Source organism: Capra hircus, chromosome 29, assembly GCF_001704415.2.
Source record: "Capra hircus breed San Clemente chromosome 29, ASM170441v1, whole genome shotgun sequence".
Lineage (NCBI taxonomy): Eukaryota > Metazoa > Chordata > Mammalia > Artiodactyla > Bovidae > Capra > Capra hircus.
Window position 1 is genome coordinate 4,433,926 of NC_030836.1, and position 26,074 is coordinate 4,459,999.

Below are 26,074 nucleotides of genomic sequence, written 5' to 3' on the forward strand. Positions count from 1 at the left end.
GACACTCAGAGAGGTTCACTGAGTTACAAGGAGAAGAGAAGATCGAGCGGGTAGTTAGAGGTAACTGGAATGAGTTGCGGTGAGATCAAAAGAGGAGAGAGCAAGCTAGCCAGTAGTCACTTCCTTATGTGCGCTCTATAGTCTGGACCACTCAGAGGTATTTACAGATTTATACAGGGAAGAGGAGAGGGAGGAAGTAGACAGAGGTGACCAGGAGGATAAGAGAGAGGAATGAGAAGGAGAGAGACAAATCCTGCCAGTAACCAGTAATCTAGGTTAGAGGTTGGATTTTCAAAGATACAATATTAAAGAAAAGCAGAAGGAAAAAGGAAGAAAGAAAAAAAAAAAGAATTATTAAAAAAAAAAAAAACCCCATCAACAACCATCCAAAGACTATATATGGTGTTTGCCTTAAAAAAAAAATTCTTTTTTTTTTTCTTTAAATAGTAATAGTAGGTTATGGAAATAAAAATTAGAGGAGAAATAGAAGACTTAACAATTTTAAAATGTTAGAAAAAAAGAAAAAAGAAAAAAACAAAAAAACAAACAAACAAACAAAAAAGGAATGATTTTAAAAATAGTAAAAATATATCTGGCCCTTCTCTGATGTTATGGGCCATGTGGGATCACTTCCAAGGTGGTTCGCTCTGTTTAACTTCTTCTGTTTGCTGGTTTTTTAGGCTCACTAGTTCAGTCGCGCTGTGGGTAGGGGGGATGCTGCAAACAAATAGCACTGTCATGTGCACCCAGTATCTCAGCCCCGCTTGACCTGTCCCTTCTCGCAGCACACAAACCACTCCAGCTCTACGATGCTCAGCTGGGAACCGTCTGGGGCCGGCCCTAGGCTTCGTGCACTTCCCAGGTCCAAGCCGCTCAGGTTCGGCACTCAGGCAGCCCTCAGAGGCACAGATTCGGCTGGGACTGCACTTTGTGCCCTTCCCAGGTCTGAGTAGCTCAGGAGTTTGGCGAGCGTGATGGCCGCGGCTTGTCTCCTTTTCTGCCGCTGCTGCTCAGCTTTCTGGGTGGACCGCTGGTGCACCCCGTGAGGCAGATGGTGACTGCCCAGCACCCCCAGAAGTCTTAGCAAAGGCGCCTGCTTGCAGTTAGGTAAGTCAAGTCTCTCCGGGTCTGCAATTGCCCCTTTCCAGTCCTTACGGCTCTGGCTGCCTGTCCCCGGCGGGGGATGGTCTGCAGCCGGCTTTTTCCGTTCCGTCCTTTGTTCTGTGCTCGGTCCTGGCGGTGTCTTATGTTCGAGCTTTTCGCGTGGTAGCTATCCCACAGTCTGGTTTGATAGCCCAAGGTAGATCGTTCTGGTCGCGTGTCGGGCGTTCCTGCCCGATTCTTACAAAGCTCTGCAGCCCGCGCCTCCCGCGCGTCCCTGCCCTGCCCCCACTTCCCAGTGGTGGATGCAGGCGTCTGTGCTGCTTTTCCGCTGGGGGAGTTACTGTTGGGCTTGTAATCTGTTGGTTTTAATTATTTATCTATTTTTCCTTCCTGTTATGTTGCCCCCTGTGTTTCCAAGGTTCGCCACAGACTCGGCAGGGAGAGTGTTTCCTGGTGTTTGGAAACCTCTCGTCTTCAAATTCCCTTCCCAGGACGGGCTTCCCTTCCCGGGACGGAGCTCCCTCCCCACCTCCTTTGTCTCCTTTTTCGTCTTGTATATTTTTTCCTACCTGTTTTTGAAGACAATGGTCTGCTTTTCTGTTGCCTGATGTCCTCTGCCAGCCTACAGAAGTTGTTTTGTGGAGTTTGCTCGGCGTTGAAATGTTCTTTTGAGGAATTTGTGAGGGAGAAAGTGGTCTTCCCGTCCTATTCCTCCGCCATCTTTCTCTACTCCCCCAGAGCATTTTTTTAATTTACTTTTTTATTGAAGGATAATTGCTTTACAGAAGTTTGTTGCTTTCTGTCAAACTTCAACAGGAATCAGCCATAGGTTTACATATATCCCCTCCCTTTTGAACCTCCCTCCCATTTCCCTCCCCATCCCACCACTCTAGGTTGATGCAGAGCTCCTGTATGAGTTTCCTGAGCCATACAGCAAATTCCCGTTGGCTATCTATTTTACATACGGTTATGTAAGTTTCCATATTACTTTTCCATATATCTCACCCTCTCCTCCCCTCTTCCCAGGTCCATAAGTCTATTCTCCATTGCTGCCCTGTAAATAAATTCTTCAGTACCATTTTTCTAGATTCCATACATATGTGTTAGAATATGATATTTATCTTTCTCTTTCTGACTCACTTCACTCTGTATAATAAGTTATTTCTCAAATTCTAAAGGATTATTTTAGTGTCCTGCTTAAATTAACTGCATAACAATTAGAGATTCCAAAACATTTCGGTAGGTCTATAAAATCATGGATGTATAGCTAACAAATTTAACAAATAGATACTGAAGATCTGTTGGGTCCCATGCAAAAATCTGTGCTGAAGGGTCACATAAGTGAGAAAAATCTATGTACTGAATTTTCATCATGTTCAAAGGAGAAAGAAAAAAATCAGAGAATATGAAACAAACTGGTTGAAGTGATTATGGATGGATATGAATCCTATTTGGTTTAATGCCCCTAGGGTGTTGATTTTATCTTCCCAAGGAGATCCAACCAGTCCATTCTAAAGGAGATCAGTCCTGGGTGTTCTTTGGAAGGAATGATGCTGAAGCTGAAACTCCAGCCCTTTGGCCACCTCATGCGAAGAGTTGACTCATTGGAAAAGACTCTGATGCTGGGAGGGATTGGGGGCAGGAGGAGAAGGGGACGACAGAGGATGAGATGACTGGATGGCATCACCGACTAGATGGACATGAGTTTGAGTAAACTCCGAGAGTTGGTGATGGACAGGGAGGCCTGGCATGCTGCAATTCATGGGGTCACAAAGAGTCAGACACGACTGAGTGACTGAGCTGAACTGAGCTGAAACATAAGGATTACAGATAAAACTGTTAGAAATATAAATCAAGTAACAAATGTGGGTCACATACACAATTTTAAATTTTCTAGAAGCCATATTTTGAAAAGAAAAAGGTAATTTTAGTTTGAGTTAATAATATTAAATAAAATAGCATTAAATATTAATCCAATATATTTAAAATATTATTATTTCAATATGCATTCCACATAAAAGTTATTAATGAGATATTTTATTTGAAGAAAGATGCTAAATCTTCAAATGCTGGTGTGTATTTTCCACTTGTCCATTTCAGTTCAGACTAGACACATTTCAAGTGCTCAGTATCCTCATACCTTTCACAACCACAGTATTGAGCACCACAGCTTAGAACCTGTGGTAACATCAGGTTCAGCATAGAACTTTAGGTACGTCATTCAGTCACAGCTAAGCAGATGCTCCCACCGAGAAATTTTAATCTTGGGAAGGTAGTACAACGTATTAGTCAATTAGAATTTACCCAGAGTGAGTACAGTCAAGTTGAGTGCAGTGGCACAGAGTATAATCTCCTGAGATAGCCAGGGTCCACTGGCAACAGAGCCAATCATTGTGTCCTAGGTAAGTCATTCATGGAAGAGTGGATAAGACACCCAGCAATGTTTTGTTATTCCTTAAATTTATGTGGTCTTCATAACACCATTTTTAATAAATTTATTTTCTGCTTATATGAAACAGAGATGGTTGTTTTGTTTCCAGTCAGGAACCCTAACTAATACAGAGATATTTTATAGTAAGCAGTCATGAAATTAAAAGACGCTTACTCCTTGGAAGAAAAGTTGTGATCAACCTAGACAGTATATTCAAAAGCAGAGACATTACTTTGCTGACTAATGTCCATTTAGTCAAGGCTATGGTTTTTCCTGTGGTCATGTATGGATGTGAGAGTCGGACTGTGAGGAAGGCTGAGCGCCGAAGAATTGATGCTTTTGAACTGTGGTGTTGGAGAAGACTTTTGAGAGTCCCTTGGACTGTAAGGAGATCCAACCAGTCCATTCTGAAGGAGATCAACCCTGGGATTTCTTTGGAAGGAATGATGCTAAAGCTGAAGCTCCAGTAATTTGGCCACCTCATGCAAAGAGTTGACTCATTGGAAAAGACTCGGATGCTGGGAGGGATTGGGGGCAGGAGGAGATGGGGACGACCGAGGATGAGATGGCTGGATGGCATCACTGACTCGATGGATGTGAATCTGAGTGAACTCCGGGAGATGGTGATGAACAGGGAGGCCTGGCGTGCTGCGATTCACGGGATCACAAAGAGTCAGACACAACTGAGTGACTGAACTGAACTGAACAAAGTAAATCAGAGAACTGAAAAGGAAGATATCAAGTTCTATGAAAGTTTGGAGAGCACCATAGGTAAATAAATTCGAGTATAAACTGTGAGGATAGACAGGACTTGAATAAATGAATGAGAATTAAAATTGTCAATGGCAGCCCTTTGCCTTTGTTATTATTCTTATGTAATAGATGAGGCAATCAAGATCTAGATCAAGACAAAGAATCAAGAGATAAAAGTCTGATTCTAGCCCTGATACCAATTATCCGAGAAGCACACATCAGACACCCTCTCATTTCATCCATAGGGTAAGAGGGTTGGATTAAATTACATGACCTGAAAATATATGTGGAATCTAGAAAAATGGTATGAACCTATTTGCACGCCCAGCTCAGTGCTCTGTGATGACACAGAGGGATGGGAGGGAGGTTCAAGAGGAAGAGGATGTTTTTATATCTATAGCTGATACCTGGTAGCTCAGCTGGTAAAGAACCCGCCTGCAGTACAGGAGACCCCAGTTTGATTCCTGGGTCAAGAAGATCCCCTGGAGAAGGAATAGGCTATCCACTCCAGTATTTTGGGGCTTCCCTGGTGGCTTGGTCAGTAAAAAAACCTCTCTGAAATGTGGGAGACCTGGGGTCGATCCCTGGGTTGGGAAGATCCCTTGGAGGAGGGCATGGCAACCCTCTCCAGTATTCTTGCCTTGAGAATCCCCATGCAGAGGAGCCTGGCAGGCTACAATCCAAGGGGTCGCAAAGAGTGGGACATGACTGAGCGACTTTCACTTTTCATAGCTGATTCACTTCATTGTACAGCAGAAACTAACACAACATTGTAAAGAAATCATACTCTATTTTTTGAAAAGACTACAATAATGGTAACAAGTTGGTCATAGGATAAATGATTTTTAGATGAGTATGAGTGTAGAAACAGATAAATAGAGTGAGTTCAGTCCAGTTCAGTTGCTCAGTTGTGTCCAACTCTTTGTGACCCCATGAAGGAAAACAGAATTTTGGACTTCCCCTGGTGGCTCAGTGGTAAAGAATCCACCTGCCAAGCAAGAAACCTGGGTTCGATTCCTGGATTGGGAAGGTTCTCCTGGAGGAGGATTCTTGCCTGAGAATCCCACAGACATGGACAAAAGAGCCTGGCGGGCCACACTCCACAGAATCTCAAAGAGTTGGACGCGGCTTAAGTGACTTAGCATGCATGCACACAGAATTTTTCAAATATGAATTTATCAACATTTAGCAAATTGAGTTTCCTCAAAGGGCAAACTCATCTTTCTAAGGAACTATGTAGATAACTCATTTATGTGGGGAGAGAAGCTGATATTCCGGAAATAATACTGAGGTAAAGTAATGCTCATCACTAAATTGTTCCGCTTGAGGAAAGGGTGTGAATTTTGAAATTCACAGGTGAAATCGTATTTGATTCTCTTTTTGGAGAAGGAAGGATCAAGGAGGTTGATATTGATCACAGGGTGGGACTGGGGGTCAGGGGAGGAATTTCTTAGGAAGGCAAAGAGGAAGATAAAACAGGGTCGTGTCAAAAGGAAATATTATGTCAAAATAAATGTCTGCAATGCGAGCCTTCTCCAGCTTTCACAGCTTCAGCCTAAACTGAAAAGGCTTGAATGGGACAGATTTCCTATAGATTCTCCCAGTTAGTGGTTGATAAGAGTCTAGAAAAATGTCAGGCCATATAGACCAGGGAACAGCCCAGTGTCACAGAGTAAACATCCAATTAACTTTTGTCAAAGTAAATGGGAATAAAAGTATCATATCTTTAAATTTTAAAACATCTCTGTTGTTTTAACTTATCAAACTGAATCACCTAAAAATAAGACTGCTTGAGGTAATTTAGTAAGAACTCAACTAAGAAAATTTGCAAAGATCAAACATATCTTTTGCTTTATAATTTTATAGTACCTACATATTTTAATGGCCCAAAAGTTTTGGCAATTTCAAGGCTAAAGGTTTAAAACATGTTTGACTATTATACTTTAGCACTAATATGTTTACCCCTACCAGAGAGTCATAGAAATCAATATCCCTGCCTTCATTTTATAGACTCAAAATGCTTAGACCTTTAGCTGCTGACCTTTTTTAATAAAAATATTTATTTATTTGGCTGCATTGGGTCTTAGTTTCATCTTGTGGCTCTTTCCTTGTGGCACACAGTCTCTCTAGCTATGGTGCTTAGGCTTAGTTTACCCATGGCAGGTAAATCAGGTGTGACCAGGGATCACACCCAAGTCCCATGCACTGCAAGGTGGATTCTTAACCACTGGGCCATGAGGAGAGTCTCTGCTGATCTTCTGAGGTTCCATTCTGTTATAAGCTGAGTGGTGTCACCTTAAGATTCATATGAAAGTATAAAAGTGAAAGTGTTAGTCTGTTAGTCATGTCCCACTCTTTGCTGCCTCATGGACTGTAGCCTGCCAGACTCCTCTGTCCACAGATTTTTCCATGCAAGAATACTGGAGTGGGTTGTCATGGCCTTTCTCTAGAGGATCTTCCCGACACAGAGATTGAACCCGGGTCTCCTGCATTGCAGGCAGACTCTTTACCAACTGAGCCACCAAGGAAGACCCAGTGAAGACTCCTGTGTTGATGTCCAAACCCCAGTAACTACATAATGTAATCATATATGGAGATAAGGTCTTTAAAGGAGTGATTAAGTTAAAATGAGGGTGTTAGAGTGGGGCCTAACCCAGTATAACTGGTGTCTTATAAGGATTGGAAAAAACACCAGAACATGTGCAAAGAGGAAGGGTCTTGTAAGCACAAAGCAAGAAGACAGCCATCTGCAGGTTAAGGGGAGAGACCTCAGAAGACTAAAACTGCTTGTGTTCCTTTGATCTTAGACCTCTAGTCAATATGCTAGAAAATAAATATCTGTTGCTTAAACCACCAGTTGGTGGTATTTTGTTTTGGCAGTCTTAATAGACTAATAAACATTTAATATTTTTATTTGGTGTTTTGCTAGATCCTAGTAATGCCAGTAATGAGAATGCAATGAAGAGTAAATAGAAGCAAAATAAATAAATAAATAAAACTGTAACAACCTGCCCATAGCAATGTGACACTCAGTGTCGAGATTAGTGATCTATGGGGAGCAGAGCAGAATGGAGCCAAAAGACAGATATGCCTGTGAGAAGAACAGATTCCACGTACTTTACAATTACCTAGAGACAGGATAGTACCACAATTAAAACTTCAACCAAAAATCCAGAAACACACGAGCATAAGTGGCATTACTTGCAACGACAGAAATTGGAGCATTATCTGGTGGGTTAATTTATGAAACTATAGATATGCACTCTGTGCAGATTGTTTAGCAAAAGTGCGTGATCTTCATGTTATAATCAAATCAAAATAAAAAATTAAGGATCGTTTTTGTTGCTGTAATTGTTTTCTAATATGATTAAGCTACCATCACTGTTTCAATATATACAGAAGCTGTGCAAAAGAGAAAGGTTATAAATAAGAAGACTACAATGGGCCTGTGGAGAGCCCTGCAACATTATAAAATTGATCCAAACACTATACCCTTGAAAACGTGTCATTTCATTAGAGAATTAAGAAAAATATACTTACTCTATCTAATCCTCAGAACCCATAGTCCCTTCATTTTCCAATATTCAGTAACAATAAAATACCTTTAGTATGAGAAACATCTTACACAAATGAAAACACAATGTCATGAAATGAGATTTTATGTACTGTAAACAATGAAGGTAAAACATAGCAATGAAGAGAATTTGTGAGGTGAGAAAAGAAAGAAAAGGAAAAGGAAAAGGAATCTCTTTTTGCGGAGAACATGATGTGATGTGATTACATTTCCTTGATACTAACTCAGAGTGAAACAAAGCAATATATGACCAATCTTACCAGATTTTTATTTTTTAATGACCTTTAAAAAATTGACCCCTTGTTCAAAAATTATTAAGAATTTCAGGATGGAAAATTGCTGAGAATTAAATGAAGTATAAAGCCCTTCGACAGGAATCTCTGTCCAATTGTAGAGGCTATGCTCCCTGGAATGAGTATGAATTATTAAGGATCAGACATCCATGAATCTAATTTAGATCATTGGGTATATCTTAGGGTAAGTTCTATCGAGATATATTTAGAAGGTAATAAGGGTAGCTTTTACATTCCAGGCCAGTTTATCACAGGGCATCCTGAAAAATCCTGTTACTGTTTGTGAGAAGGGCTTCCTAGTGAGATATATTCCATGAATGTCTTTTTTCTGGCAATATAAGGAGTTAACTATTGAACTTGTGCCCAAATCCACTTCAATGGTAACTAAAATGCAATGCTATCATCATACAGAGTGTCTCCTGCTTTACTGATTTTTCTTTCTTCCAATATTTGATAAGTATTTCTTGAATTTTATGGAATTTACTGCCAGTCATTTCATTAAAAACCTAATTTCATTCTCTGTTTTGTGCTCCCTAACCTCCATCTCTCCTGCAAATTACTGTTCATTATTAATTTTTCTGAAAGAACTTAAATAAGTTGTGATTGTCAAAATTCCTAGCATAGATATTATGAAAAGCCTTGTAGACAGTCTAACTTGCTTAAAAAGTTGTTTAATATTAGAGATGTTACAAGGAAGCCTTATTTCATTTCAAAATAAAAAATAGATAAAAGAAATATGACTCACCAGATCATGTTCTCTATTCTTCTCTTGCCAGTTTTGCACAAGTGTTTATGGGAATAGAATAGAGAACAATCACAAGGGAGTTTTTTCAAAACCGCTGCTGAGTGAAACAAATATTTGAAGGCAATACATAAATACTACCTCTGTATCTGGGTGGTAGGAAAATGTGTAATCTGTTCTCTATTCCTTTATAAATTTTCCTGCATCCTAGAAATTCTTTCTAATGATTCAATGTATAATGTAAAATAAGCATTGAAGGCACAGAAATGAATTAAATGGGGTTACATCAATAGTATGACTGTTACTGAAGAAACTCACAATTGTATTCTTTGAGGAGATCTTGCCACTTGTGTTTGCAGGTGCGTGTACGTGTAGGAATAAATTTGTCTAAATTAAATCAAGCTACATCACAGTGATTGTGTAACAAAAGAGGAATAAACTTGTATTTCCCTCATGTTTATTATGCCGCACTCTCATTCTTTGTTTCAGTCATAAAATACAGCACCCAGGTACAAGGACAATACCAAATAGGCTGGTATGTGTAGGAAATAGTGAGTAGTACAGTTGACCTTGAACAATGTAGGGGTCGGGGCCCAGCCTTCATGTAGATGAAATTCCACACAAAAACTTTACGGTTTGGTAAGGTTCCACACCCATGGGTTCACCCAACTGCTGATTGTGGAGTACTGTAGTACGTATTTATTTCAAAATTTCTCATAAGTGGACTTGTGCAGTTCAAGCCTGTGTTGTCCAAGGGCCGACCATATTATTGTTATTCGTGATTTGTTTCCTTTCTTTCTAAGGATAAAAGTGTCAAGAGGTCAGCAAAGGCGGTGACATAGCAGGCTCTCGAAGTCCCCTCCTCCCGCCTGTGCACCCAGGGTACACATGGAGCTATTGCTTCTGTAAGAAATCCAGAAACGGAGAGGCTTTTACCCATCACATGAGTCAAAAAATGCCCGCATCACAAAGGGGAAGAAAGGCTGAGACACGGTCTGACCACAAGCCCCACCCTGGGAACAACACTATACCATCAAGAGGGAATTCCTGGGACTCCCTTGGGGGTACTGCTGCTGCTGCTGCTGCTGCTAAGTCAGGGGTACAGTGGATACAAATCCGCCTGCCAATGCAGAGGACAGGGAAGATCCCACAGGCCCTGGAGCAGCTAACCCTGTGCCCCCGCACCTACTGAGCCTGTGCCCGGGAGCCCGGGGACGGGACCGCTGCGCCCACGTCTGCAGTTCCTGAGCCCCGTGTGCCCCAGAGCGCACCCTCCGCACCAGGAGAAGCCCCCGCAAAGAGAAGCCCGCGCACCACAGCAAAGAAGAACCCCAGCCTGCTGTGGCTAGAGAAAGCCCGTGAGCAGCAGCAGCAGCAAAGACCTAGCACAGCCAAAAATAAATAAATAAATAAATAAAATAAAATGTTTTTAAAAAAGAGGGAATTCCCAACTACCAGCTTCTCCCTAAGCATCAAAGGGATTGGGTCCTATATTTAGCACCACAACTTTGAAGACTCACCCAAGAGATGGGACCCTGAAACATCTAGCTCTAAAAGCCAATGAGGCTTGCTTCCATGAGACCCAAAAGACAGTGGGAAACATAAAGGCAGTTGTTAACAGGCGTACAAGCACTTGCTATGGCTCTACTTATGGGTCTCAGTTTAGAGGGAACAGGTAAAATTACCCATCTCCCAGTCTTTCCTTGAAAGGGGTCCATGTAAATACTTTGAAAACTGCTGCCTTGGGATTAAACTTCTCAGCACATACCTAGGGGCAGCCTGCAACTTTCCCTGGAGACAGAGCAACCCAGGCACTCCCCTGCCATCTCTCCAAAGCCTCCTGCAAGTCGCCAGTGTCTCCCTGAGAGGAGCTCATGCCTCCTTCTGTGCTCCAGGTTGTGCAGATGCTGCCCAGGTGACAGGTTGCCAGAGTGTCCTGCTCTGCAGGTCAGTGGGGCTTCCATTCATGGTTCCCTGGGGCTGTAGCAGTCAAAGAAACAGTCTTAATGTCGAAGCAATCAGTCAGAGAGAGATGAGCAGAGAAACGGGAGCACAGGCCAAACAGCAGGAAACCAGGCACCCTGTCAGCACCAGGGTCCCGGGCAGAGAAAAGCAGTAAGCTCAAGACTGACAGCAAACCACACAGTTGAGGGTGATGTGTCCTGGAGGCAGACAAAGGTGGGGAAAGGCAGGGGTCTCTAGCCTCCAAATGTAACCTTTTGCTTATTATAGCCCCATTCCAATGATATTAGCCTTACAGATATGAAGTACTACCGATGCCAAGACTAACTAAGAATGTAAATCCCTGCGCTCCTCAGGGAGGTGGAGCTGGGATGACAATCAGGGAGGAAGACTCGCAAGCCCCTCTCTCCCCAGCGAATGTTCTGCCCCTTTACTCCGTGCCCCACATGATGGGTTTGCCAAAGAAACTCAGAGCAACTACCTACCTAAGCCTGCCCCCTCTTCCCTTAAGGTCACTTAAATAAGCCTTTATTTCTTTCCTGAGCTCCCTGTATGGTCTCTGAGTTATTTTTTGCAATGAGAGACAAGAACCTACCCCCCAGGAACATCTTTGGGGAGCCAGACAGGAGAATTTGGTAGGCCTCAGGCTCTCACTTCCCTTGCACTTGAGAGGTGCTGCCTTACTCCCTGCCTTTTCTGCTCTCTCTCTCTTTCTCCTTTTTGTCTGTCCCATTTACAGACCTACTGCTACAAAGATGTGCATGCAGGTCAAGCATTTAAAAGCCACTAGGGCACCCAGCAGGAGAAATCCAAAAGTGGTGCATCTTAAATCATCAGCTCAAATACGAAAACACAACTCAAAGTGGATTAAAGATTTGAACTTAACAGGTAAAACTTCTAGAAGAGAACATAAGCTCTTTGACATTGATCTTGGCAACATTATTTATTCACCAAAAACAGAGACAACGAAAGTGAAAACAAACAAGTGGGACAACGTTAAACTAAAGTACTTCTGTTCATCAAAGGGAACCATCAACAAAATTAAAAGGCAACCTATGAAACGAGAGAAAATCGTTTGCACATCAAGTAATCAATAAGGATTAATATCCAAAATATACAAGGAGTTTACCCAACTCAGTAACAAAAATTTATTTAAATTACTTAATTAAAAAAATGGGCAAAGGAATTGCATAGACACTTTTCCTGAGAAGATAGATCCGCGGTGACACAAAGAGGTGCTCAACGTCACTAATCAGGACAGAAATACAAATCAAAACCAGAATAAGAAAAAAAAAACACATTATCAAATCACACATATTACAACAGCTATTATCAAAGATAAGAGTTAACAAATACTGGTGAGGATATGGTCAAAAGGGAACACTTGTACACTATTGGTAGATATGTAGACTGGTATAACCACTGTACAGAATATTAAGGATATTCCTCCAGAAATTAAAGATAGAATTACCGTAGGATCCAGGAATTCCACTTCTGGGTATATATCTGGGTATATATTTCCGAAAGGAAATCTTCATCTCAAAGACATATGTGTCCTCCCATGTTCCTTGCAGCGTTATTCACAATAGCTAAGGTACAGAAACAACTAAGTATCCATCAATGAGTGACTGGATCAAGAAAATGTGGTAGATACAGTCAGTGGCATGGCATTCAGCCTTGAGAAAAAAGAAAATACTGCAACGGCAACAGCATGGATGGACCTGGAGAGCATTACGTTAAAACAGAGAAAGACAAATACTGAATGGTATCACTTAAATGTGAAGTCTTAAAAAACAAAAAGTCAAACAGAGAAATAGAGATTTAAAAAGTTACCAGTGGATCTAATGTATAACATGGTGACTATAATTAATAGCACATTAATGTATAATTGAAATGCTGAGAGTAGAACATAAATTTATCAATTACATTTCAAAAAAAAAAAACAAGAAAATATTTGTTTAATGACACTGTGAATAAAGAGGTTCTCATATACCTGGCTCCACCCTCATTCCTCCCAAATACTAATTAATTATGTAACCTTCAGGGAGCCAAAGGTAATTTGTCTTATTCATCGTTATATTCTCAGTTTACCATAGTGCTTAGTATATGATGTGAAGTGAAAGTTGCTCAGTCATGTCTAACGTGCTTATTTTGACTCATTCAAGAACAGCTATACCAATCTCTACTTCCACTAGCAGAGAATGACAGTTTCTATTAATATATCCCCAATATATTAACAGCATTTGGCATTATTTAGTTTTTTTTTAATATTTCTGGTCTAATCCCATAGATGTAAGTGATATCACACTGCAGTTTTAAAATCCAACTTCCCTGATTACTAATAATTTTTTGTCATCTCTTTGTCAGGTTATTAGATTTTTGGGTTTCTTATTAATAATCTTTTCCATTTCATTTGCCCATTCTCCTAGTGAGATTACTGATTTTCCTTGTTGAATGCATAGTTTCTTAGATACTTAGTATTCTGTCTTCTTTTCATTTTTAGTCATTGCTGGTCTTGTATCCATGTTTGTCATCTCTTAATTTTGTCTATGATACACTTCGGTGAACAACAAAATCTTTTTTTCAACAGACCTAGTAGTTTCTTATTTTTTTTCTCCTTTTAAAATGAAAGGTAATGTAACAAATACTTACATAAGAAACAAGGACTTCAATGTCATGGATGATGTGGAAATAGGATTTACTTTATTAAAGTAGAGATCTCAAGACTTCATTCTTAGTCAATGAAGGGATGTTAATACTGAAATATAAATAGATACAGGTCAGATTGCCCTTCCAAATGGCAAATTTAACCTTTAGGTATAAAAGTTTATACTTTTGAAATTTTTTTAGAGTTCTTCTTAACTCAGAGATCACAAAAGCATTTTCCTACGTTTTCATTTACTAACTTTTTTATTTTTACCTTTCTCATTCAGGGCTTCTACTCAACTGATTTCTACTATGAATCTATGGTGTTAGTATAAATCCAGTACCACTTTTCTCAATGGATAGATCTAGTTTTCCAAACATCCTTCTAAACAAACCCATTTTGCTATTTTGTTGCTCACTTTATTATTTCTTGATGCAATGAAGACATTCAGAGAAAATGATTCTAAATACTTACAGAGAGCAGAGTGCAGGTCATATACAAAGGGAGGACACTAAAACATGGACTCTTAAATAGTGACATGCATGCTCAAAGACCTAGGATAAATACTTTCAAATTTCTCAGGAGAAATAATTTTCTACTTGGGAAATCAAAATATCTAATGAGTTGACTATAGAATAGTGTCAGATTTATAAGCACTCAGAATATGTACATCACATGCACGCTTTCTTAAATGGAATTGGACAATATACCCTCCAACATAAGGGAGTGAACCAAGAAAGAACAAAGTCAAAGATTCCAGGTAATAGCTGAATATTCAACCTGGAAGAGTGGCAACTAGAAGTTCCAAGATGAATCACATCTAGAGAACAATTTCAAATTAAAGCATGATGTAAGATGCCTCCAAACAAAATGAAAGATGGGGAGAAAGGAAGGAGATAGATAGAATATGATAAAACTATATTTTAAAAGTGAAAGTGAAGACTGAGTTTCACTCTAAAATTTAGTACATCCATCATGAGTCCAAAGGTTGGTGGAGTGATTCTAGATTTTCTCAAGCACCTTCAGTCAGGTGAGAGCTGGAAGGTGAAGAATGGCTCAGACTAATTTCTTTGGAGCCACAAAGCCTCTCATCCTACAGCAGGCTAGATACGGCTCATTCTCTGGCGTTGGCAGAGATCCAAGAGAGGAAGTATAAGTGGACCAGTGCTATTTCAAGCCTCTCTTTGCATCAGTTTTGCTAAAGTCCCAGTGTAAAAACTTTATGATCAAGTTCAAAGTCAGTATGAGGCGATAACTTCCAAAAGGTGTGAACACGCAAGGTATTAATGTAAAACCTGGGCACAGCAGTACAATGAATCTACTGAAAAATGTGCAAGTGGTGTAGATAGTTTAACCTTCAGCTATTGTATGTAGAAATCATAGGATTGTCTTAAAATTGATGTCAAGAATAAGCAAGTTAAGCAAGTTTCCTTACAGATACAGAGGATATTTGTGGAAGAAACTAATAAAGAGTTAGTAGAATTTGCCTCAAAAACAGGATTTCGGAGATTGGAAAGTTTGGCGCACAGAACAATGTCCAAGACTTTGATTCTGTAAAAACAGTGTGAAATAATTATTAAGTTAAAATTTAAAAATTACAAAGAAATTAAAAAATTTTAAATAAGTAGTTACAAATAAAACCACCTCTCTTAAGAAGATGCTTACTTGTCTCGAAAGAGTAAACGAAAGAATTATTTCAAAAGAAGGACTATGGCCTTGTCTTCATCACATGTCTGCATCTTGAAAAGAGTATTGAAGTGGGTTTTCATTTCCTTCTCCAATGCATGAAAGTGAAGTGAAAGTGAAGTCGCTCAGTTGTGTCCAACTCTTAGCAACCCCATGGACTGCAGTCTACCAGGCTCCTCCATCCATGGGATTTTCCAGGCAAGAGTACTGGGGTGGGTTGCCATTTCCTTCTCCAATATATAAAATAAAAGAGTATAAATATCTGGATTACATAAAAGAACATCTATAAAAATGCCTGTTGAAAAAAAATTGAACTTGCATATGAGAAAGATAAAACTAACCAGCATTTTTCATTCAGCTAAGGACAAGAGTCAAAAAGTTGAAAAAGTTGTGCTGTGCTGCACTGTGCTTAGTTGCTCAGTCATGTCCAACTCTTTGCAACCTCGTGGACTGTAAACCATCATGCTCCTCTGCCCATGGGGATTCTCCAGGCAAAACTGGAGTGGGTTGCCATGCCCTCTTCCAGGGGATCTTCCCAACCCAGGGACTAAACTAGGATCTCCCATATTGCAGGTGGATTCTTTACCATCGGAACCACCTAATCTATATGATATATGGTAGCAAACAACTTCATATGGAGTTTTTTATTTTAAATGCAAGCAGCTCCATAAAAAATGACAGCGGAACAAATGATTTTAGCCCCAAGAGAGTCATCTGCAACACAGAGAGTTAAGCTAAGGATGCAGAGATTTCTGTGGATTTCTTTTACTTACCATTGTGGATGCTGTCCATAGAAGTCACTAACAGAGTACTATTCTTTTTGTCCAAAGATATATTTAAGTAATTTGGTTGTTTTATTTTGTGTTATTAATGAAATGAAAGTTAAATTGGATAAGAAAACTTCTGCTTCCTAAAAATATCTGATAAATTAAAAAACAGTGCCATTTTGGTTTTTATGTTTCTAGCATTATTCACTCTATGTATCCACATTGATATAATATTAAAACCATACTTGTAGGGAGAGGGAAAGATGGCAGAGGAATAGGACGGGAAGACCACTTTCTCCCTCACAAATTCCTCAAAAGAGCATTTCAACGCCGAGCAAACTCCACAAAACAACTTCTGTAGGCTGGCAGAGGACATCAGGCAACCAGAAAAGCAGACCATTGTCTTCAAAAACAGGTAGGAAAAAATATAAAAGACGAGAAAGGAGACAAAGGAGTTGGGGAGGGAGCTCCCTCCCGGGAAGGGAATTTTAAGAAGAGAGGTTTCCAAACACCAGGAAACACTCTCCCTGCCGAGTCTGTGGCGAGCCTTGGAAACACAGAGGGCAACATAACAGGAAGGAAAAATAGATAAATAATTAAAACCAACAGATTACAAGCCCAACAGTAACTCCCCCAGTGGAAAAGCAGCGCAGACGCCTGCATCCGCCACTGGGAAGTGGGGGCAGGGCAGGGAGGCGCGGGAGGCGCGGGCTGCAGAGCTTTGTAAGAATCGGGCAGGAACGCCCCACGCGCAACCAGAACGATCTACCTTGGGCTAGCAAACCAGACTGTGGGATAGCTACCACACGAAAAGCTCGAACATAAGACACTGCCAGGACTGAGCACAGAACAAAGGACGGAACGGAAAAAGCCGGCTGCAGACCATCCCCCGCCGGGGACAGGCAGCCAGAGCTGTAAGGACTGGAAAGGGGCAATTGCAGACCCGGAGAGACTTTACTTACCTAACTGCAAGCAGGCACCTTTGCTAAGACTTCTGGGGGTGCTGGGCAGTCACAATCTACCGCACGGGGTGCGCCAGCGGTCCACCCAGAAAGCTGAGCAGCAGCGGCAGAAAAGGTGACAAGCCGCGGCGATCGCGCTCGCCAAACTCCTGAGCTGCTCGGACCTGGGAAGGGCACAAAGCGCAGTCCCAGCCGAATCTGTGCCTCTGAGGGCTGCCTGAGCGCCGAACCTGAGCAGCTTGGACCTGGGAAGTGCACGAAGCCTAGGGCCAGCCCCAGACGGTTCTCGGCTGAGCATCGTAGAGCCGGAGTGGTTTGTACGCCGCGAGAAGGGACAGGTCCAGCAGGGCTGAGACACTGTGCACACGACAGCGCTATTTGTTTGCAGCATCCCCCCTCCCCACAGCGCGACGGAACTAGTGAGCCTAAAAAACCAGCAAACAGAAGAAGTTAAACAGAGCGAACCACCTTGGAAGTGATCCCACATGGCCCATAACATCAGAGAACGGCCAGATATATTTTTACTATTTTTTTTTGTTTTTTTTCTAACTTTTTTTAATTGTTAAGTCTTCTATTTCTCCTCTAATTTTTATTTCTATAACCTACTATTACTATTAAAAAAAAAAGACTTTTTTTTTTTTAAGGCAAACACCATATATAGTCTTTGGATGGTTGTTAGTTGTTTTTTGTTTTTTGTTTGTTTATTTGTTAATAATTCTTTTTTTTTCTTTCTTCCTTTTTCCTTCTGCTTTTCTTTAATATTGTATCTTTGAAAATCCAACCTCTAACCTAGATTTTTTATCTTTGCTCTTAGGTTTTTGTTGTCAATTTTGTACATTTAAAAACCCAAACTTCACTACCCAAGTTTACCTGAGAGCGAGATTACTGGCTTGACCACTCTCTCCTCCTTTGGACTCTCGTTTTTCTCCACCAGGTGGCCTCTGTCTCTTTTCTCCCCTATCTCTTCTCTATCCAACTCTGTGAATCTCTGTGTGTTCCAGATGGCAGAGAACACCTAAGGAACTGGTTACTGGCAGGATTTGTCTCTCTCCTTCTCATTCCTCTCTCTTATCCTCCTGGTCACCTCTGTCTACTTCCTCCCTCTCCTCTTCCCTGTATAAATCTGTAAATACCTCTGAGTGGTCCAGACTATAGAGCGCACATAAGGAAGTGACTACTGGCTAGCTTGCTCTCTCCTCTTTTGATCTCACCGCAACTCATTCCAGTTACCTCTAACTACCCGCTCGATCTTCTCTTCTCCTTGTAACTCAGTGAACCTCTCTGAGTGTCCCTCAATGTGGAGAAACTTTTCATCTTTAACCTAGATGTTTTATCATCGGTGCAGTATAGATGGAGAAGTCTAGAGGCTACTGTAAAAATAAAACTGAAAACCAGAAGCAGGAGGCTTAAATCCAAAGCCCGAAAACATTAGAGAACTCTTGAATTCAGGGAACATTAAGCAATAGGAGCTCATCAAATACCTTCATACCTACACCAAAACCAAGCTCCACCCAAGGGCCAACAAATTCCAAAACAAGACATACCATGCAAATTCTCCAGCAACACAGGAACACTCCCCTGAGCTTCAATATACAGGCAGCTCAAAATTATCTCAAAACCTCTGATGTCTCATAACCCATTACGGGTCACTCCACTGCACCCCAGAGAGAAGAAACCCAGCTCCACCCACCAGAACTCCAACACAAGCCTCCCTAACCAGGAAACCTTGACAAGCCACTGATAGAACCCCACCCACAGTGAGGAAGCTCCATAATAAAGAGAACTCCACAAATTACCAGAATATAAAAAGGCCACCCCAAACGCAGCAATATAACCAAGATGAAGAGACAGAGGAATACTCAGCAGGTAAAGGAACAGGAGAGTTGCCCACCAAACCAAACAAAAGAGGAAGAAGTAGGGAATCTACCTGAGAAGGAATTCCAAATATTGATAGTGAAAATGATCCAAAATCTTGAAATCAAAATGGAATCACAGATAAACAGCCTAGAGACAAGGATTGAGAAGATGCAAGAAAGGTTTAACAAGGACCTAGAAGAAAAAAAAAAGAGTCAATATATAATGAATGACGCAATAAATGAGATCAGAAACACTCTGGAGGCAACAAATAGTAGAATAACGGAGGCAGAAGATAGGATTCGTGAAATAGAAGATAGAATGGTAGAAATAAATGAATCAGAGAGGAAACAAGAAAAACGAATTAAAAGAAATGAGGACAATCTCAGAGACCTCCAGGACAATATGAAACGCTCCAACATTCAAATTATAGGAGTCCCAGAAGAAGAAGACAGAAAGATCATGAGAAAATCCTTGAGGAGATAATAGTTGAAAACTTCCCTAAAATGGGGAAGGAAATAATCACCCAAGTCCAAGAAACACAGAGAGTTCCAAATAGGATAAACCCAAGGCGAAATACCCCAAGACACATATTAATCAAATTAACAAAGATCAAACACAAAGAACAAATATTAAAAGCAGCAAGGGAAAAACAACAAATAACACACAAGGGGATTCCCATAAGGATAACAGCTGATCTTTCAATAGAAACTCTTCAGGCCAGGAGGGAATGGCAAGACATACTTAAAGTGATGAAAGACAATAACCTACAGCCCAGATTACTGTACCCAGCAAGGATCTCATTCAAATACGAAGGAGAAATCAAAAGCTTTCCAGACAAGCAAAAGCTGAGAGAATTCAGCACCACCAAACCAGCTCTCCAACAAATTCTAAAGGATATTCTCTAGACAGGAAACACGAAAAGGGTGTATAAACCCGAACCCAAAACAATAAAGTAAATGGTAACGGGATCATACTTATCAATAATTACCTTAAACGTAAATGGGTTGAACGCCCCAACCAAAAGACAAAGACTGGCCGAATGGATACAAAAACAAGACCCCTCTATATGCTGCTTACAAGAGACCCACCTCAAAACAAGGGACACATACAGACTGAAAGTGAAGGGCTGGAAAAAGATATACCACGCAAATAGAGACCAAAAGAAAGCAGGAGTGGCAATACTCATATCCGATAAAATAGACTTTAAAACAAAGGCTGTGAAAAGAGACAAAGAAGGCCACTACATAATGATCAAAGGAACAATCCAAGAAGAAGATGTAACACTTATAAATATATATGCACCCAATATAGGAGCACCGCAATATGTAAGACAAATGCTAACAAGTATGAAAGGGGAACTCAACAATAACACAATAATAGTGGGAGACTTTAATACCCCACTCACACCTATGGACAGATCAACTAAACAGAAAATTAACAAAGAAACGCAAACTTTAAATGAGACATTAGATCAGTTAGACCTAATTGATATCTATAGGACATTTCACCCCAAAACAATGAATTTCACCTTTTTTTCAAGTGCTCATGGAACCTTCTCCAGGATAGATCACATCCTGGGCCATAAATCTAAACTTGATAAATTCAAAAAAATCAAAATCATTGCAAGCATCTTTTCTGACCATAATGCATTAAGATTAGATCTCAATTACAGGAGAAAAACTATTAAAAATTCCAACATATGGAGGTTGAACAACACACTTCTGAATAACAACAAATCACAGAAGAACTCAAAAAAGAAATCAAAATATGCATAGAAACGAATGAAAATGAAAACACAACAACCCAAAACCTGTGGGACACTATAAAAGCAGTGCTAAGAGGAAGGTTCATAGCAATACAGGCATACGTCAAGAAACAAGAAAAAAGTCAAATAAATAACCTAACTCTACACCTAAAGCAACTAGAAAAGGAAGAATTGGAGAACCCCAGAGTTAGTAGAAGGAAAGAAATCTTAAAAATTAGGGCAGAAATAAATGCAAAAGAAACAAAAGAGACCATAGCAAAAATCAACAAAGCCAAAAGCTGGTTCTTCGAAAGGATAAATAAAATTGACAAACCATTAGCCAGACTCATCAAGAAGCAAAGAGAGAAAAATCAAATCAATAAAATTAGAAATGAAAATGGAGAGATCACAACAGACAACACAGAAATACAAAGGATCATAAGAGACTACTATCAGCAGTTGTATGCCAATAAAATGGACAACGTGGAAGAAATGGACAAATTCTTAGAAAAGTACAACTTTCCAAAACTGAACCAGGAAGAAATAGAAAATCTTAACAGACCCATCACAAGCACGGAAATTGAAACTGTAATCAGAAATCTTCCAGCAAACAAAAGCCCAGGTCCAGACGGCTTCACAGCTGAATTCTACCAAAAATTTCGAGAAGAGCTAACACCTATCCTCCTCAAACTCTTCCAGAAAATTGCAGAGGAAGGTAAACTTCCAAACTCATTCTATGAGGCCACCATCACCCTAATACCAAAACCTGACAAAGATGTCACAAAAAAAGAAAACTACAGGCCAATATCACTGATGAACATAGATGCAAAAATCCTCAACAAAATTCTAGCATTCAGAATCCAACAACACATTAAAAAGATCATACACCATGACCAAGTGGGCTTTATCCCAGGGATGCAAGGATTCTTCAATATCCGCAAATCAATCAATGTAATTCACCACATTAACAAATTGAAAAATAAAAACCATATGATTATCTCAATAGATGCAGAGAAGGCCTTTGACAAAATTCAGCATCCATTTATGATAAAAACTCTCCAGAAAGCAGGAATAGAAGGAACATACCTCAACATAATAAAAGCTATCTATGACAAACCCACAGCAAACATTATCCTCAATGGTGAAAAATTGAAAGCATTCCCCCTAAAGTCAGGAACAAGACAAGGGTGTCCACTTTCACCGCTACTATTCAACATAGTTCTGGAAGTTTTGGCCACAGCAATTAGAGCAGAAAAAGAAATAAAAGGAATCCAAATTGGAAAAGAAGAAGTAAAACTTTCACTGTTTGCAGATGACATGATCCTCTACATGGAAAACCCTAAAGACTCCACCAGAAAATTACTAGAGCTCATCAATGAATATAGTAAAGTTGCAGGATATAAAATCAACACACAGAAATCCCTTGCATTCCTACACACGAATAATGAGAAAGTAGAAAAAGAAATTAAGGAAACAATTCCATTCACCATTGCAACGAAAAGAATAAAATACTTAGGAACATATCTACCTAAAGAAACTAAAGACCTATATATAGAAAACTATAAAGCACTGATGAAAGAAATCAAAGAGGACACTAATAGATGGAGAAATATACCATGTTCATGGATCGGAAGAATCAATATAGTGAAAATGAGTATACTACCCAAAGCAATTTACAAATTCAATGCAATCCCTATCAAGCTACCAGCCATATTTTTCACAGAACTAGAACAAATTATTTCAAGATTTGTATGGAAATACAAAACACCTCGAATAGCCAAAGCAATCTTGAGAAAGAAGAATGGAACTGGAGGAATCAACTTGCCTGACTTCAGGCTCTACAACAAAGCCACCGTCGTCAAGACAGTATGGTACTGGCACAAAGACAGACATATAGATCAATGGAACAACATAGAAAGCCCAGAGATAAATCCACACACATATGGACACCTTATCTTTGACAAAGGAGGCAAGAATATACAATGGAGTAAAGACAATCTCTTTAACAAGTGGTGCTGGGAAAACTGGTCAACCACTTGTAAAAGAATGAAACTAGATCACTTTCTAACACCCCACTCAAAAATAAACTCAAAATGGATTAAAGATCTAAATGTAAGACCAGAAACTATAAAACTCCTAGAGGAGAACATAGGCAAAACACTCTCTGACATAAATCACAGCAGGATCCTCTATGATCCACCTCCCAGAATTCTGGAAATAAAACAAAAATAAACAAATGGGATCTAATTAAAATTAAAAGCTTCTGCACAACAAAGGAAAATATAAGCAAGGTGAAAAGACAGCCTTCTGAATGGGAGATAATAATAGCAAATGAAGCAACTGGCAAACAACTAATCTCAAAAATATACAAGCAACTTATGCAGCTCAATTCCAGAAAAATAAACGACCCAATCAAAAAATGGGCCAAAGAACTAAATAGACATTTCTCCAAAGAAGACATATGGATGGCTAACAAACACATGAAAAGATGCTCAACATCACTCATTATTAGAGAAATGCAAATCAAAACCACAATGAGGTACCACTTCACACCAGTCAGAATGGCTGCGATCCAAAAATCTGCAAGCAATAAATGCTGGAGAGGGTGTGGAGAAAAGGGAACCCTCCTGCACTGTTGGTGGGAATGCAAACTAGTACAGCCACTGTGTAGAACAGTGTGGAGATTCCTTAAAAAATTGCAAATAGAACTTCCTTATGACCCAGCAATCCCACTGCTGGGCATACACACCGAGGAAACCAGAATTGAAAGAGACACATGTACCCCAATGTTCATTGCAGCACTGTTTATAATAGCCAGGACATGGAAACAACCTAGATGTCCATCAGCAGATGAATGGATAAGAAAGCTGTGGTACATATACACAATGGAGTATTACTCAGCCATGAAAAAGAATTCATTTGAATCAGTTCTGATGAGATGGATGAAACTGGAGCCAGTTATACAGAGTGAAGTAAGCCAGAAAGAAAAACACCAATACAGTATACTAACACATATATATGGAATTTAGAAAGATGGCAATGACAACCCTGTATGCAAGACAGGAAAAAAGACACAGATGTGTATAACGGACTTTTGGACTCAGAGGGAGAGGGAGAGGGTGGGATGATTTGGGAGAATGGCAATCTAACATGTATACTATCATGTAAGATTTGAATCGCCAGTCTATGTCTGACGCAGGATACAGCATGCTTGGGGCTGATGCATGGGGATGACCCACGGAGATGTTATGGGGAGGGAGGTGGGAGGGGGGTTCATGTTTGGGAAAGCATGTAAGAATTAAAGACTTTAAAATTAAAAAAAATTAAAAAAAAAAAAACCATACTTGTGCTGTGCTAAGTTGCTTCAGTAGTTCCAACTCTTTGGGACCCTATGGACTGTAGCCCACCAGGCTCCTCTTGTCCATGGCATTTTTCCAACTTAAATGCTGAAAATATATTACAGTTATTAGCATAGGTCTTCCTCTCCACTAGGCTATGATTTTTTTTTAAGGTGGGAATTTTTGTCATACTCATTTTAAAGTCGCTTACATTTAGCACAGTGCATGTCACACAAGATACTAGTAAAATCTGACTGAATAAATAAAACAATAAAGAAATAACATTATCCTGCATGAGCAACTGCAGTTCATTTAGTAGTGAATGAACTGCAACTGTTGAGTTACTAAGTATCTACTCTGTACAAGGCATTCTTGTTGAGAAGCAGAGAGCAAAATTCATAATTCTTTACATCAAGCAATTTACACTTTACGGAAAAGCAACGTCCACCAATCATCTGTTGAAGAATATCTTGGTTGCTTCTAGTTTTGGGTGATTATGAATAAACATTACTATAAACCTTGGTGTGCAGGTTTTCTGGACATAAGTTAGCAAATCAGTTAACTAGATACCTACCAGCATAATGGGCTTTGATTTCTGATGTTGTTAATGCCTACTTTTATAACAGATTGAGAAGGAAGAAGTACCCAGCCTGCAGTATATTTTCAAATCTGTGTTCTATTTCTGGACAAGATAAACAATTACTGTATAATTTGAGTGTCGATATGTTAATCAACATTTTACTGTCAAGATTTAAACATGATGTATTATTGATAATAATGTGACAGAGATTACTAAAAGTACATTGACTATTCATTTTTATATTTAACATCCTTCAGATGGTGAGGGTCAGTGAGGCCTGACGTGCTGCAATCTGTGGGGTCACAAAGAGTCGAACATGGCTGAGTGACTGAACAAGAACTTTATTGATATTAAGTGACAGAGATTACTAAAAATACATTAACTCTATATTTTAATATTTAACATAGTGTTGACATATAGATTTTAGAAATCTGTATATATGTCAGTAATAGCCAGAACACATAGCCAATATTAAATCCATAGTTTCCCTATGTAGAAACTGTACATTCACATACTTACACATAATGTTTCTGAACTTAACACTGACTCACATTCTTTTTTTTTAAGACCTTATTACTTTATTTAAAAAAAAAAAAAACCTATAAAGGAACTTGGAGAAAATTCTTAAAAGATATCTAGCTGAACATTGCTAGTTAAGAAAGTTAATTCTCTGTATTTTTATAGTATTGAAGTTTGAATCTAAGTAATGCTAATTTTGAGGTAATTTGAAGGAGCATAGCATATGATTATCTAAGAAAATGAAAATTATCTAAAGGATTTCTTTGAAACAATTGTATCAGTCTATTATTCTGTTTTCATTATTATATTAGAGTATGAATAAGAATAACTGATCCTACTCTACTGACTTGTTTGATGAATAAATATTGGAATGTGTTTTCAATAAATTAGGAAAACATCTAAAATGCTGGATGATACAAAAATATGACATAGAATATAGGAAAAAAGTATTTGTTTAATGAATGAAAATCACTCAAATGGATAGGAACTATTTTTTTTACAATCAAAAATAAGAGAAATAGAAACAAAGCAAATGCTTATATTATATCAAGTATAGTGTATTACCTTACCATACATATTTTGATATATATTAAAAGTGTATAATGTCCCATACATTAAAATATTTAATGTCTGGAACACACATATTTCATGTAATTAAATTTACTCCTCATACCAGTCCTTTGCAATGGGTACTCAGATCCCTTGATATGTTAGCAGGGAAAGTCTGCTTTATTGAGGTTAAATCTTTAAATAAGAAATAGGAATAGTAATGAAAATATAATCTGCAAAATTTAGGGTTTTTTTTTTTTTCAACTTAGAGGCATGATCCTCAGAGGGCTTTATTGCATTACTTTATATGACAAATATTTATTGAGTGCCTGGTACATGCTGGCACTATTCTATGTGCCAACAAGTAAAAATCTTTGTTTTTAAGCAGTTTTACACTCTAGTGAGTTTTGAGTTTGGTGTTTAAAGAGCTTTGGGAAGTGAAAAAATGACAGAAACCAAGTTCTTTATGATTAGCACAGAAGTCTTTCTTCCCTCCTCTTCCTGTCAAAAGCCTCAAATCATTGATACTGTCTTCCCTCAAGGCTGGAAAATATAAGCTTTAAAAA